This window comes from Megascapheus bottae, chromosome 20, assembly GCF_031878675.1.
Source record: "Megascapheus bottae isolate mThoBot1 chromosome 20, mThoBot2.hap1, whole genome shotgun sequence".
Taxonomy (NCBI): Eukaryota; Metazoa; Chordata; class Mammalia; order Rodentia; family Geomyidae; genus Megascapheus; species Megascapheus bottae.
Genome location: NC_143528.1, coordinates 15,582,807 through 15,598,391, shown reverse-complemented (window position 1 = coordinate 15,598,391; position 15,585 = coordinate 15,582,807). Strand labels below are relative to the sequence as shown.

Sequence of the window (15,585 nt, the reverse complement as noted above, 5' to 3'; positions counted from 1 at the left end):
TGTCCATGGATGGGACATACTTTTGTTCAGGATTGTTATTATTTTTTAATTTCATTTTTAACAAGGAAGATCTATTTATGTTGATACAGGCAATGCTATAGTGACAGGAGGTAATACTAAGCTTCCATTATTACCAGTCTAGTCTAGTCTACTTTTATTTTCGACATCACAATCTTTTGCTTGCCTGCATTTAGAGGAATATTTCTATCACTCATTTGACAGATGAAGAGAAATGTGGCCTTGACCCTTTTTAAAATGGAATCATTCCAGGTCTGATGAAGTTTCAAATGATTTAATGCAAAGACATGCGTTTTCTAATTTCAGGAAATATTTAGTTAGCTTCTTTCCTGGAGAAGCTATACCATGAAGGTATAGAAAGGTTAAAAAGAGGGTAATGGACAATTAAAAGGATGTTCATAGAAACACTATTCATTATAACTTTAAGTTGGAGACAAGCCAACTGCCCAGTAGAACAGATGTATCATTACATATTCACTCCAGACTACATACTATTCTTCAAGAGAAAATTTAAAATTACATATAATAATATAGATAAAAGTGATCACATTAAATTTTGGGTTAAAGGATCTATGTAGTAGGAAATATATACACCATATATCATCCCATTTCTGTATAGTTAAAAACTGATATGACTGGTTCTGTTGAAACTAGATTCTGAATATTGTTAATTTTGTCTGAAAGTAGTTAGGGACTTTTAGTGTTTGATGAAATTGTATAAATAGGCTTGTTTCATGGATGCATTCATTGTGAAAATCTATTATACTGAACTTTATTATTTGTGTGTATTTTTTGCTTGTTATTCTCTAGGAAAACATTTTTTTTGCATTACAAAGAAGTGCAGAGATTGATCCATGGTGTCAGGAGTTGTGGTCAGATAGGAGAAAGAAATTCTGAACTCTTATTACACAGCAGGATGACAACACAAAGGGATAATGTACTGGACATCTCAAAAAAGCTAGAGGGAAGGACTTTGAAAGTGTAGGCACAAACAATGTTGTGGATATAGATGTATTTACTCTTGTTTGAACATTATACAACATTTAAATTTGCCAAAATATTACAGGGTGTGTTTTATCATACATGTATACATTTAAAAAATAAAAAGGGAGCAGAGAAGAAAGAAGAAAGGATAAATAAGAGATGAAGTAAAGAGTGGTGATAAAGAGATGAGGACAGTGTAGTCACTCTTTATCTGATCATTGCTGACATATATGGTATGACTAGGTGTGTGTGTATGGATGTTGTACATGTATTCTAAGGCTTGAATTCAGGGACTGTATGCTGTACCTGAGCTTATATGTTTATTATCACTTGAGCAATAGCTGCATGTCTGGCTTCTTTTCTTTTCTTTTTTTTTTTTGATAATGAATTGGAGGTAAGGGTCTCATAGACTTTCCTGCCTGGGTTGCCTTTGAACTGCAATCCTCATTTCTCATCCTGGGTAGGTTGGATTGTAGGTGTGAACCACTAGCATGTGACATGACTAGTGTTCCATATACATGGGTAGTGCTAGTAATTGAATACAAGTACGTGCTGAATGACTGATTTTTATTTTTATCTAATGAAGTTGCTTTTTCCTGGCTATCATTGTACATATATTTGTTGCTAGTTGGAACAGATAAAAATATTAGTATATCCGGACATTGGTGCCTGACACCTGTAATCTTAGCTACTGAGGAGTGTGAGATGTGAGGATTGCTGTTCAAAGTCAGCCCAGGCATGGAGGTCTGTGAGACTCTTATCTCCAATCAACCACCAGAAAACTGGAAGTGGCGCTGTGGCTCTACCACTTCTAGCCAGAAGTGGATAAGAGTCACATGGATTTTTAGGCTACCTTCAAACTGCAATCTCAGATCTCAGTCTTCTAGGTCTCTAGAATTACTAGCACAGCCACTGGCACCCACATGAGTGGTTGACTTTTAATGCGCTTAATTAATCTGGATATGATTTTGAGAAACTGATGACACCCACCAATATTTATAAATCTTAAAAAGTTATTGGTAGTACTAATACTTCTATGACACAACATGAAAATGATTTAACTTTACAACAATGCTTTTAACTATGATTTAATCTATGGAAAGGGGGATTAGTCCTACTAAGGCAGAGAAAATTCTCTGTGTACTTGTAAGAGGGCAATTTCTCCAGGTTTTATATGTTCTTGGTGAAATTAAAATACTTGGAAAAATTTGAATGCCACAAACTGCTGACATCAAAAATAAAAGTGATTTTAGGCTTAGTAAGAAAAGTACTGATTATAGAGTTTTGGAAGTTATGCTAGAAGATTTTTTTAGTAAAGATTTATAAATCATAGCATTAGACAACAAAGTTCATCACTTTTTCAAAGTAAGTTCACAATGATTTCCAATTTTAGATTATGACACAGCAATATTCACAACAATAAATCTTTACATTCCTTTAGAGTAAATAACTCGTATTGCATTTAGAAATGAAAGTAATTCTTAAAAATATATAAATTCAAAATATTTGTAAATAAAATTTATTCAGGCAAATTTAATGAAAAGGTTGATGTAGATATTCAGAAGAGAGCTAAGTAATGAAAAATGAAATTTATGTAAACTATTCTTCACTGACTGACCAGTAACATGGCTAACAAAGAGGTTCCACTTTTATTATAATATCTACAGAAACATGAAATTTCTGATAATGATGACTGTTAAGTTGACATCATCAGAGTGAAATCTGAGTCACTTGAGTTGCCTAGATTATTCTGTAATTTTCAACAATTGAGTGGGGGATTACTTATATCATGGCATTACACCTACGTGTATGATTAAATCCCTATTGACAGTGATCGAGTTTAAAAACCTGCTACGTGAACTAGTGCTGAGTAAGTCAAATTTTGCATTATGACTGCCTTTCCCTCACCCATCAAGGTTGTCCGAACTTGTGGTTAGTGAGGCTCCAGGCTTCTTTGCAGCTGAAGAAAATTTAATATTGGAAGAAAACATTGAGAACTGAGGATACTTTGTTATAAACAGAAGAAAATGAAACTGGAAAGAAAGTAAAAGACAAAAACAAAAACAAACCAACTATGTATGTTTTATAACAGAAAGGAAGACAGAGGATTGGATTGAAAGGACACATGGATAATATCTGTTTGCGTCTTGCTTTCCAAGATGCAAATTTTAAAATAAATAATTCCTCTTACTGTGGTTTATGAATACTTACAACATTGAGAACTCAATGCAAATCAAATCCAGTATTTCTACAGTTCCAAAGTCACAAAACAAAGTTAGTGGAAAGTAAGGTAGATTTAGGAAAATGTAGTATTTGCTTCAAAGATCCTATTCCTAGTTCTCGTGTCATTTTCAAGTTATCCAAACTTTAAAGTTTTCAACTTACTCATTTTTTTAACTAGATCTGATATTTGAGATCTCACTAAGTGATTAATATTAGATCTTTATCATATATAAAAGTATATACATTTTCCTTTTTGTTTTTATTTTTAAATTTTATTGTCAGGGTAATGTACAGTGGGGTTACAGTTACGTTCACCAGGTAGTGGGCACATTATTTCTTGAATATTGTTACCCCTTGCATGTTTTTCTCCTATTTTCCCTCCCTTCACTCCCTCCCCATGATTTTCCTTTCCCTTCCCTATTTAAAATAAACAAATAAATGTACACACAATATACCAAGTATCACCTTCTGATACAGTAACATGAGATAAACCATAAGGGGAAAAAAGAGAAAAGAAATAGTTCACATAGTACATTAAAAATGACAATCATAAAGATAAACCTCTTGCTTTTCTATCCTGGAATTCATTTTGCTTAGCTTCATCTTATATGGACATATGTACATAGCTTTTGAGGTATTATGATCCTCTGTTAGGCAAATCCTAGACATGTACTAATTATTACAAATAAAGGAAACCATTGAGCCTAGTTTCTTTGGATCTGGCTTACTTCACTTAATATTATTTGTTCCAAGTCTTTCAATTTCCTTACAGATGGGGTAATGTCATTCTTTCTGATGGCAGCACAGAATTCCATGGCATAAATTACATTTTCATATTTTATCCTTGTCAGAATTCTGTAAGATGGTCTCCTACAAATGAGTAAACTGAAGCTGAACAAGCCTAAGTAGTTCACTCAAGGTCATCTGGTTTGTAGGTGGCTGAATTCAGGGAAACAATAACTTTTAGTTATTTTAGTAAAATGTAGAATTAGCCAGTTATATATTTAAAAACTTGCTTAACTGATGAAAGAGGGCATTGTGGGTTGAATTCGGTTGAAGTTTTAACCTCCAGTACTTATCAGTGTGACCTTATTTGAAGACAGGGATTTTTACAGATATAATCAAGTTAATATGCAGACATGCTAGACTAAAGTTTGCCCCACATCTAATCCCATATTTTAATGTAGCATGCAGGAAGGTGTTGTGAAGACAGAATCACACAGAGGGGTAACACCAAGGGAAGATGTAGGTGAAATTACAGTTGTACACTCAAGGAACCTGAGGATACACCAAAGACCTAAGGAACCCGAGAGATTGTCAACAAACACACAGACGTATTCTCAGAGCCTCTGTTTGGAGGCTGATCCTTTGATTTTAAAACTGAGTCTTGTAATTCGTGGAGAGATTAAGTTTGTGTTGTTCTTAGCCTCTCCGTTTGTGGTTCGTGTTTATAGCATGCCTAAGACACTAAGTAAAATATTCTTTACTGTTGTTTTGTTGTTTTACTGTTTGTTGTTTTGAGATTGGCATCTCATTATGTAGGTGGACACAAACTCATGGTCCTTCTGCCTTCTTACAAGCATGTTCTTGCTTATTAATTAATTAATTTATTTATTGCCAGTCCTGAGGCTTGAACTCAGGGCCTGCGCTCTGTCCTTGGGTGTTTTTTCAAGGCTAGAGCTCTACTACTTGAGCAATAGCACCACTTCGGACTTTGTGCTGTGTATGTGGTACCCTGGAATTAAATCTGAGGCTTCGTGCATGTTAAGCAAGCACTCCAACACGAGGCCAAACTCCCAGCTCCTTATTTGTTTATTTATTTACTTATTTTAAAACAGTGTACTATGTTATCTCTCATCTCTTTTGCTGTCCCTTGGTTATCTAATATTGTTACAGTCTTCTACCTTGTTATTTGATATATTGTATCTATGCTTATTTGAAATAGGATAGGGAAGGGGGGAAAACAAGATGAGGGGTGGGGGGGGGAGGGAAATGGGGACCAAGACATGAGAAAGGATATCAATGTTTGTGAAGTAATGCACCTTCTATTTGGTGAATATAATGTAACCCTTCTAATAATTACAATAAAAATATATGAAAAAAGAAAAAAACACTGATTTCAATGAGCTTGGAAAGGGTCTGGCTGTTAGTGCAAAGACAGAATGCTTTTCAGGTTACTTTTTTCACTATTTTTATGTTATAATTGGAATACTATGTTTTTAATCTACTACTAAGCATACTTAAAGAGTATGAAGATTAAGAAAACAATAAAATATTTCTTAAGCTTATAGACTATATGAGTCAGTCTGTTCAAAATATTCTGCATCTGTTTTAAGTTTTTTTTATTGTTGTTGTTTCTCCACTGGTTTCTCATTAAAATTGACATGGTTTAGGAAAGTAGATGAGATCTTGGTTTGCTTTAGTAGTACAGTAAAGGAGGTAATATACTTGTCTCTTCTGACCTGGACTTTTAGGGAAGATAAATGTTCTCTCTACATGCTATGTCAGCATTAAAGAAGTAAAATACTGGTTTCTTGCTCTGTTAGGTGATGGTATAGTGTCTGCAGGAAATTGATATTTCTCTTGTACTCACACAAAATATTGTTTTTAGCTGAAAGTATTGGAAAAACAGTCCATTTAAAACAAGGCAGCAGTGTAACTAGAAATGGCACTTTAGAACCTGACCATGTTTGACACATTGCACTGTTAATGACACAGGCAGCAGCATTTAAGTTCATATTGAAGCAAAGGAATCAGTGTAAAGTGGGTATGTGAAGTTTGTAGATTCTTTCCATAATGACAGCACATTAGAAATACCTGTGCTTAAAAATAGCAATATAAACAAATTCCTGGGTCTTGCTCAGAGATTCTACTTAAAATATATAGTGGATACGTATTTATATAATAATTTGGTTAATCTATATCTCTGTCTATACAATTCCAATATTCAGTCATCACTGGCAGTCAAAGGTATAGTGGAATGATTATTGTTAATAAGAATAGTCTATCTTTTGGCTATATCTAAAGAATACATATTGGCAAATAAAAAATGTTCAAGTTAGACAGGTGTGGTACGGTGGCTCATGTTTGAAATCCTAGCTATTCAGGAGGCTAAGATCTGAGGATCGCAGTTCAAAGCCAGCTTGGGCACTAAAGACGTGACACTCTTTTTTTTCTTTTATTTTTATGATATCCCTTCCCTCTTCCCCTCCCCTCATCTTGTTTCTTCCCTTCCTTATCCTATTTCAAATAAACATATATATATATACAAAATATCAGATAATAAGCTAAGATACTGTAACAATATGAGAATAACCAAGGGACAACAAAAGAGATGAGAAATAGCATAGTACATTAAGAGCAATAATCACACATTATATGGCTCTTGTTTCCATATCCTGGAGGTCCTTTCATTTAGTGTCATCCTATATGGCCTTATGCATCTAGGTTTTGCCCTATTGTAATCCTCTGCTAGGAGAGTCCAAGGTGTGTACTAATTATTACAAATGAGGGAAACCATCGAGCCTATGTTCCTTTGAGTCTGGCTTACTTCACTTAATATGATTTTTTCCAGGTCTTTCCATTTCCTTTAAAATGAGGTGATGTTGTTCTCTCTGGTGGCAGCATAGAATTCCATTGTGTATAAATACCACATTTTGTTAATCCAGTCGTCTACTAAGGGGCATCTGGGTTGGTTCCATATCTTTGCTATAGTAAATAGTTCTGCAATGAACATTGTTGTGCTAGTGGATTTAGTATGTTCTTGTTTCTGGACAATTGGGTAAGTGCCAAGTAGTGGAATTGCTGGAGGACTCTTATCTCCAATTAACCACTAAAAAAGCGGCAGTAGCCTTGAGCTGAAGAACTCAGGGACAGTGCCCAGTCCCAGAGTCCAAGCCTCACAACAAAATCCTTCCCCCACAAAAGTTCAAGTTTTGCAATAAAACTTCCATTATGACTTAACTCTACCTAGTTTTGTTTAACTGCCTGTAGGGATTATGTCTAGAAGTTATTAGTACTTTTGTGCTTGTACTAGAGTTGAATTAACGGCCTCTCACTTCACCTCAGCATTCAACCACTTGAGTTGTGCCTCCAGTTTTGTCTTTTGGCATGTTAATTGGAGATAAGAGTCTTGAGGATTTCTCTTCATGAGTTGTCTCTGAACCTTGATCCTCAGGTCTCGGTCACTAAAATTATAGCATGACTTTTAGATGTCTGGCAAATTTTAACCAAAACTAGTCAACCTTTCAATAGGCATCATGTTAGATGTCATTTCTACTAAACAGTTCTCATAAATTAACATTTGGAAATGGCAGAAAGTAATTTTGATGAGTCATCATTAATATGAGCATGATTTAAGTAACAGGATGCTTTTAATTTCTCAGGGACAACTAAGCATTAGATATTACTCATTAAAATATAATCACATCACAAAATAAATGCAATTTATATGTAACTAATAATTAAGTTACAATTAACAAGATAATACAATGCTATGCCTACAGAAATTATATTAGTTTAATAGTTTTGCATTTTTGAGTTATTACTTTTTCCTCAAGTTTCAAAAACATTTTTGACTCCTATGAAACAAGAAGTTTCTAGATTCTTGACCAATAGTGTCTAATGGATAATATAAAAATCCTGGGAGCATTACACCAGCTTTGGAATTTGGTCTAAGATATTTGCTCTTATCTTTCAAAGCCATTTTATGGCTCTTCATCCCATTTGATGTGAAAAATAATTACATTTCACTCAATGGAATATAAAGGTTTCTGAGATGTTGAAACTGTGGCACTTGAAGACAGAAAAAGCTTGAGAAATAACTTCATTTCCAATTCCTTACAATTAAAGATAAATAACCCCAGAATGACAAGTCAGACTTACCTGAAATGGCTCTATGAAAAAATTAGGTCAGAGCATTACAATATCTAAGTTCCAGTTTTTAGTTCCAACTGTAGCTGGTGTGCACACCAACATTCCCAGACATATACTGCTCAGTACAGCCCTGCTTCTTTAGAGTGGGCTGTTAGATGAAGGAATGTTTACTTTATCTCCACACATGCAAATATAGTTGTGTTATGGCTTCAACAAACCTTATTTCACCCCCCCCACACACATTCTCACACACATTTGCTAGCTCTGGGGCTTGAACCCAGGGCATGGGTGTTGTCCCTGAGCTTTTTGCTGTTTGTGGCACAGTGGCTATTTGTAGACTTTTTTTTTTTACTGATTATTGCTATTATTTTAAAACTATGTTTTTAATTCTAAAATATTGTGTTTTTTTCAGGGAAAATGTACTGTTTTGGGCAATAACAAACATCAGTTGAAAGGATACTCTTTGCCTAGAGCGTCATTATAAGTCTGAATGTAAAGTCAAATGATGATTTGAAGAAGACAGTTATCTCAAGATACATACATGCTCATGTGCACACACACACACACACACACACACACACGTGTTGATGTTACATCATGCTTATCACCCAAGGTGGTAAAATATTTTATTATTGTTCTTTCCTCTGACCATCAATGTCAACTCTGAATCTGATACTCCCTCTGTCATTTCTTTTATTAGATTCTGCAGAGTTATTAACTCTGTATCACAGCAGATTTACTAAAAGTATAAACTTGAAGCTGTCTCTGGTGGTATCAACATTTGGGCAATTTATTTCCTGTAGTTATAATAAAAGAAAGATATAACTTTCTTCTGTTACAAAATGTGGCATCACACTTCCTTCAGGATTGATGGGAGAACACTTATGCCAATGAGAGGTAAGCATTCAGGCATTGGCTTGAGCATTCAGGAGATTTTATTCATTGAAACTCTGTGATTACTAAACATACATAGTTCCATATACATCTCAACACCTTTTTGGTCTTAGCAATATCAGCTACTAGTAGAGAAGTTTCAACTTCCAATCTTCCCTACAGTTGCATAAGCCAATTCTTTCAGATTTTCTCCTCCTCCCCCTATCTTCATCTTGCCTTACAGAACCTTGACTGATTGATAAACACCTGCAAATTTTAAAATGATTGTTGAGTAGTGAGAGAAAATCTATCTAAAGTTTTTATATGTCATGAATTCAATCTACTGTATGAAAACCCAAATACCATTTTTACATCTCATGAAACGTTAAACAAAATAGTATTTATCTTAGGAATTCCAAAGGGAAACAAAGCATAAGTTCTCATCTACTACACTAAGTTAAAATAGGCAACACATTCTCTCCATATGAAGAAATGGCAATGGAGAGGTATATTATATCCTCCTAAGGTAAGGTGAAAATCACTGTAAAAATAAGTGAGGAAAAGACTTTAGTTTATAGAACCTCTATTCAGAAAATTTATTGTGCAACTAGCTCCAACTTTCTCTTATGATAGAGGACTGATGACTATGAGAAGGCAATAGTAACTTGAGTGCAAATACCTCTCCACTGATATGGTGTTTCAATGGCCTGGAAATCATGTACAAGTGTTGTTTTCATCTGTTAAGGCGAAACAATAAAACATGTGCTTACTGATTCACAGGAATAGATTCACCAAAATGGCTTTCATTATTTCCAAGGGAACACAACTTGATGTGAGAAACAGTTCTCAGAATGGAGATGCCACTTGCTTCTCTTTTTAGATTAAACATCAGACTCCTGTGGATATACCGTGTTAGTTCTTCCAGGGTAGATTCACATTAATGCACATCCATTCCAGAACTCATTGGTATGGCCTTTTTGTTACTAAAACACTATTCCAGCAATGCTGAAAATTCAAATGACTGCTCTATAAATGTAGGGACATTATCAGAAACTGTTACTACTAGTGCTACACAAATGTGTATTCAGAGCATTAAACTTGTTCTTGCTCCCTTTTCCTGCAGTTATAATGACATTCTGAAATACTGTTTAAGGGATGATTATTAGAGTATTAAATCAATATCTCTACACTTTTACCAATCTTTAAAAAGAGTCAACTAAGGAAAGTGCAAGAGTTATTAGCTTTATACTACATTATTCTCCAAGCTTGGCAACAAACTTATTACTTTAGAAAAAAATAGCCTAAGTTCAGTTAAAAAGTACAGAATGACACATTTCTTTATATTGATGCTGTGTGCTGCTAGTCTTCAGGTAATGATTCTGTTTTGAATTTTGTGTGTGTGTGTGTGTGTGTGTGTGTGTGTGTGTGTGTATGGGTGGGTGGGTGGGTGTGGGTGTAGCTTTCTCACACTGCACTCTAATAATTGAATATTGCACATAAAATAATATTCTAGCCAGTATTTCTATTAATATCCTTAATTTGTAAAATTTATAAAAACAACTAAAGTATTATTTTTCTGTTTTATCTAGGGAACATGATTAGAGCTGAGAAACAAGGATTTACAGGGATCATTTTGTGTGTGTATGTTCAGGAGAATCTGTAAAATACACAAAGAAAATTTAATAATGGCCAGATGCTTCATAAATGTTATGCTATTGTGGACTGCTCAAGGGGCAAAAGTATCCTTTTAATCCTGACAGAGTTGAGATCAAAGTGGATATAATCCTTTGGAAGACAGGCCGGCAGTCCTAAGAATAAGATTTGTATTTGTTCAGAAAGACTGCTTTTCAGAAGAATGGGCATGTTTGTACATGTGGACAGACTTCTACATATTTAGCATAGGTTGAAAAACTTTAATTTTATTTGAATATTAACTTTAGATAATTCTCCACATTTTTTTCTCCCATAAGCTTAACTCTCATGTGTTTCTGAAATGTTTTCTTATCTTCAATTTCATATTTTTTTCTTTTTATTGTAACAGAAATCTGATCATATGAATGTTTTCCTATGCTGCATTTGATGACAGTTATTCTTCTGTTTAGCCATTTATTCAGTTTCCAGGACAACGTTTACTTACACTTTTCCCTGGTTATTTCATGTGTCATTTTACCATTGCTGAGTAGCAAGTTAATACAAGCATTGTGGCTTTAAGTAACACCTGTTTTTTCTTACAGTTTCAGCAGTCAGAAAGAGTCTAGAGAGGCTGACATTAGTGTTGGCTGAGCTGCATTCTCATCTGGAGGCTTGACAGGGGACAGGTTCACTTTCAAGCTCATTCTCATCATTTAGACTCATCATTTGCCACTTGATGACATCCTGCGGTTTGTCTTAAATTTTCCTTTCTGACAAAAAAATTGGAGACAATTCTTACTTTCCAAAATCCCTTCTAATCTAAAGAAAACCATGTTTTCTGTCTCCTCGGTGCTGTTTACAAAGCCTTTCTTATACTGTTTTATAAGCTCTCTCATATAAAACTCAAGACATTCCTTTTTTTTTTTGAAATGGAGGATCAGGTTTTATTCAAATCTGTCTATTTATGGACGCAGTAGAAACAGCAGTATACAGATAGCATAACATAGATGCACAGTAGCACTGTGTACAACAGATTCTGCACAGGCTATTTAACTTCATTCTCTTTACAGATTTACAATTCTAGTTCCCTGTGGCTAATGAATGTTCTTTGTCATTTTTATGTCACAAATGTCTTCATAATTCAGTCACCTCTGGACTGTTTGTATATACTCTCATCTCATTAACAACTTTGTTATAGCAAGACTTTCTGTCTAATACAACTCAGTACAGCTGGTGATAAACTTCAAGGTCATTGACCTTCAGCAAAGTTTGTGATAAACTGAAAAGCTGCCAGTCTTCTGATTAGAGAACTTAATTACACCCATTAATCCCTTTACCTTTGCCATTGGAGATAGCCTGGTTCCAGGGGTACATTGCAATCTTTACAAAACCCACCTGCAGCCGAGGGTGTTCACATCTGAAGGAAGAAATTTGGCGGCCCTCTTGGGATTCGATTTGTCACACTTTGTATTATCTCTTCTCATCTCTTTAAAATCTTGTTGCTGTAAGGCTGCAGGATCCACTCTTTGGTTCTCCTTTCTTCATTATCTTCGTGAACTTAAACACTATTCATGGTAAGGGATTTATCGGTATTTACATATATAGTCTACATATAAAATATAGAATATATTAAAATACATATACTATATAATGCAATTAATTTTATATATTATTTATATTAAATTTCTCTATATATTTCTTCCTTTATACTCAACATGTATTTGACTTGGTTGTATAACAGATACCTGAATATCAACAAATTCAAAATGGGCCTTTAGATCTTCTGATATCTGCTTTTCTCCTGGGTTTCCTTTATATTTTTCTTTTAATTTTGACGAATCCGATCACAACACACTGCTAGCTTTCTATCATTTTATACACAACATCCTTTAATTCTTTTCTCAAATTATTCTACATCTGCTTTACAGATTTCCACTACAGGATGAATCTTTTCATCTTATTGTGTGACCTTTACCTCGGTTGCTGAACACCAAGAGAGAACAGATGTAATACACAGATGGTTTTAGTACCTTTGCAAGTAAATGTTCTCCAATGGCCTCAGTGCTTTGAGGAATGTGTTCTGTAATGACTATGGTAAGCTTTTATCTTCCTTTTCGTATAAATTCTTATTAGTTTTTATCATTAAAAAATTCTTCACACTTTGTTATCTGATATATTGAATTTATTTGTATTTGGTTATTTGAAATTTGATAGGGAAGGGGGGAAAACCAAGACGGGTGGGGGGTGTGGGGGGGAGGGAAATGGGTACAAATAAACAAAATAAAAAAAAAAAAAGAGCTCAGGGACAGTGCCCAGGCCCAGAGTTCAAGCCCCCCTGACCCCTTCCCCTCCACAAAAAGGAACAAAGTAAGGACGAAGAAACTTCAGGATTACAGCATTAAAAAAAATAAACTGTAAAAAAAACAAATTCTTCACACTAATGAAATTCCCCTACAAACAGGAGAGGTCATTGTCACTCAGCTAATATCCTAGGCCCCTAGATACAAGCACTCACTCACAACTCTGTTCTTCCTGTTTCAAGTAAGAATTCTCCAATTACTGGCATTTCCTTTAGATTTCCCATGCTTTCCTCTTTAGATTGTGCTCTTTACCTGACAAATGTATATAAATCTATGGCCTCGAAAGCAAATGAAGAAATAAACACTCTCTTTGTCCTTGAGTACCTTTCTGCTTGCAACTTTGATTCTCTCTTTCACAGTATAATCCATCATCTTGAAAAGGGAGGTTTTATTTACCTTTTTATTTTCTGACCTGTTTATTTCATGAACCTCTTAAAATCCAGGCTTTTGTTCCCCTAGCAGCACTAAACCACTTTTTCTTTCAAGTCAGTAACAAATTATAAAACCCAAGGACACCTTTCGGTGCTCTCTCTCTCTCTCTCTCTCTCTCTCTCTCTCTCTCTCTCTCTCTCTCTCTCTCTCTCTCTTTCTCTCTCTCTCTCTCTCTTTCTCTCTCTCTCTCTCTTTCTCTCTCTCTCTCTTTCTCTCTCTCTCTCTCTCCCCCCCATATGCTGCATTTCTACTTGCAGTTGTGTGGCTATTTTAATTTCCTCAGAAGTTTGTACCCTCTTTCCGAGTCCCTTAGTTTCTTGTTTCTTTGTTTTATCACACTGTTGTTTTTTCCTCCGATATTTCTACAACTTCACTTGGGTCCCTGAGATAGTTGTTTACTTTTATCATTGTTTTTCTTTTAATTTGAGACAATTACTGTTAACTCAGATGATAGACCTCTAGACTATCACTAAACCCTTGTTGGATTTCCTTTTATTCTCTCAGCCTACCACTCCTTTTGAGATCCTTGCTTCAACATAAAATAGTCACAAAGCAAAAACTTGCTGTCACTTTATTTTTAATTTCTGCTTTTTTTTCAAATATTGTCTTTTGGTATAGCATTCACATTACATATGGACTGTGATTAAGTACTAAAGGCACATTACTGAACAAAAGAAATATAGTTTTTCTTTCATCCTGGAGCTTATATAATCTGGTGACAGAGGAAAGACAATAACAGAGGAATCAATAATTATATAGTATCAGTAATCATTCTGGAGAAAACTAGCAACACTACTCTAGACAGAATGACAAGAAATGCACTTTCTGTGATGGCAAATACCAGGCTGGTGGTAAGATCCTTTTTAGCGATCAGGAAAACTTATGCAGACATCCTGAGTCATAAAACCACTTGGCCTATTACATGACCTGGAAAGTCTCCGGAAGGAAATTGAAATCAGAATGAATCACTTAGTTCAGAACCTTGCACCTACGTATTCTTATAAAATCTCCCAGAATGCCTTAATCTCTCTTATTCTTCCCCAGGCTTTCTGGAACTCATGCTGAGTAATTAACCAAATATTATGGATTTTTAACCTCTTGTCCAAATGCTTTTTAAAATATATATCTCTATCTATCTATCTCTTCTGGCTCTAATTAAAATCAGGTTGACTCCTGGTACTGCTGTTTACCCTGGAATCCCAAGTGGGGATGGCTGTTTTGCACTCTTGCACCCCACTGAGAAATGGAGGAGTTGATGTTGTGCTTGATCTGTACCTGTGGCCCGAAAGTCTCCTCGAGTGTCTGTGGCCCCTCCTCACTAACTGTTTCCACACTCAGATTAGCAGTATGCATCCTCCTGATTCTTCCTTGCTCCAACTTCTTGGACCATTCTCACAGTTTCCCTACGAACAGTGCCTTCATTTCATATCCATTTAGCACGTTCTACTGGCATATCCTAGTCTGTTGATGTCATGGTGGAGCTGGTTCAAATCAGTATGTAATAATTGGTTATTAAAATTCCCAGAATTGTGAAAGCCAGTTGTTAAGAGCACCGTTATTAACATTTCAATTTAAAAATGTACAGTTAAATCAAATGTATAACCAAAAGAGGGTTGTAGATATGTAGATATAAATATTAACTCTCAACAGCATAGTGATTCACTTATTTCCCTTGTGGTTTCTTTCTTTTGTTGGCTCACAATCTCCAATGCTTGAAGAATTATTGGTGTTAGGATCTCGTCATCTTGATCAGGATGTAGTGCACTTCTGCTGGGCTCTATGCTCTTGTCTCCTCCCCAGCTCATTTTGAACTTCCAATTTCACTGTGACTACCTAGGGACCTGGGACCCTTCAGAGGTGTTCAGTACATGTGGACTCTGACCTCACGAATGAATCAATGCTATTATCAAAACAGTAATTCACTTCCTTTATAACCCTCCCAGCCAGCTACATACCGATCTATAGTCTTCCTACCTAGAAGGGTAAGCCAATAAATTTCAGTTCATTGCACAGTACCCAGGTTGTAGTGTTCGGTTACCAGCAGCACCATATGGTCTGATACTAGTTTAACTTTCTTTAGCCTTAACAACATCGTCTCAAATTAGCTTTTCTTTTTTTACCTTCACTTGTAGATTTGTCCACCATTATGCTGCAATGAATCATCGCTCTATTTGTAAGACTTAGGAAA

General features: G+C 35.2%; 1 pseudogene; it reads right to left on the bottom strand.

The window, feature by feature from the left end:
- Window positions 1-14,750, bottom strand: part of LOC150049202 (heterogeneous nuclear ribonucleoprotein A3 pseudogene) — a 47,741-nt pseudogene extending 32,991 nt beyond the window's left edge.
- Between the last annotated feature and the right edge of the window lie 835 nt (window positions 14,751-15,585).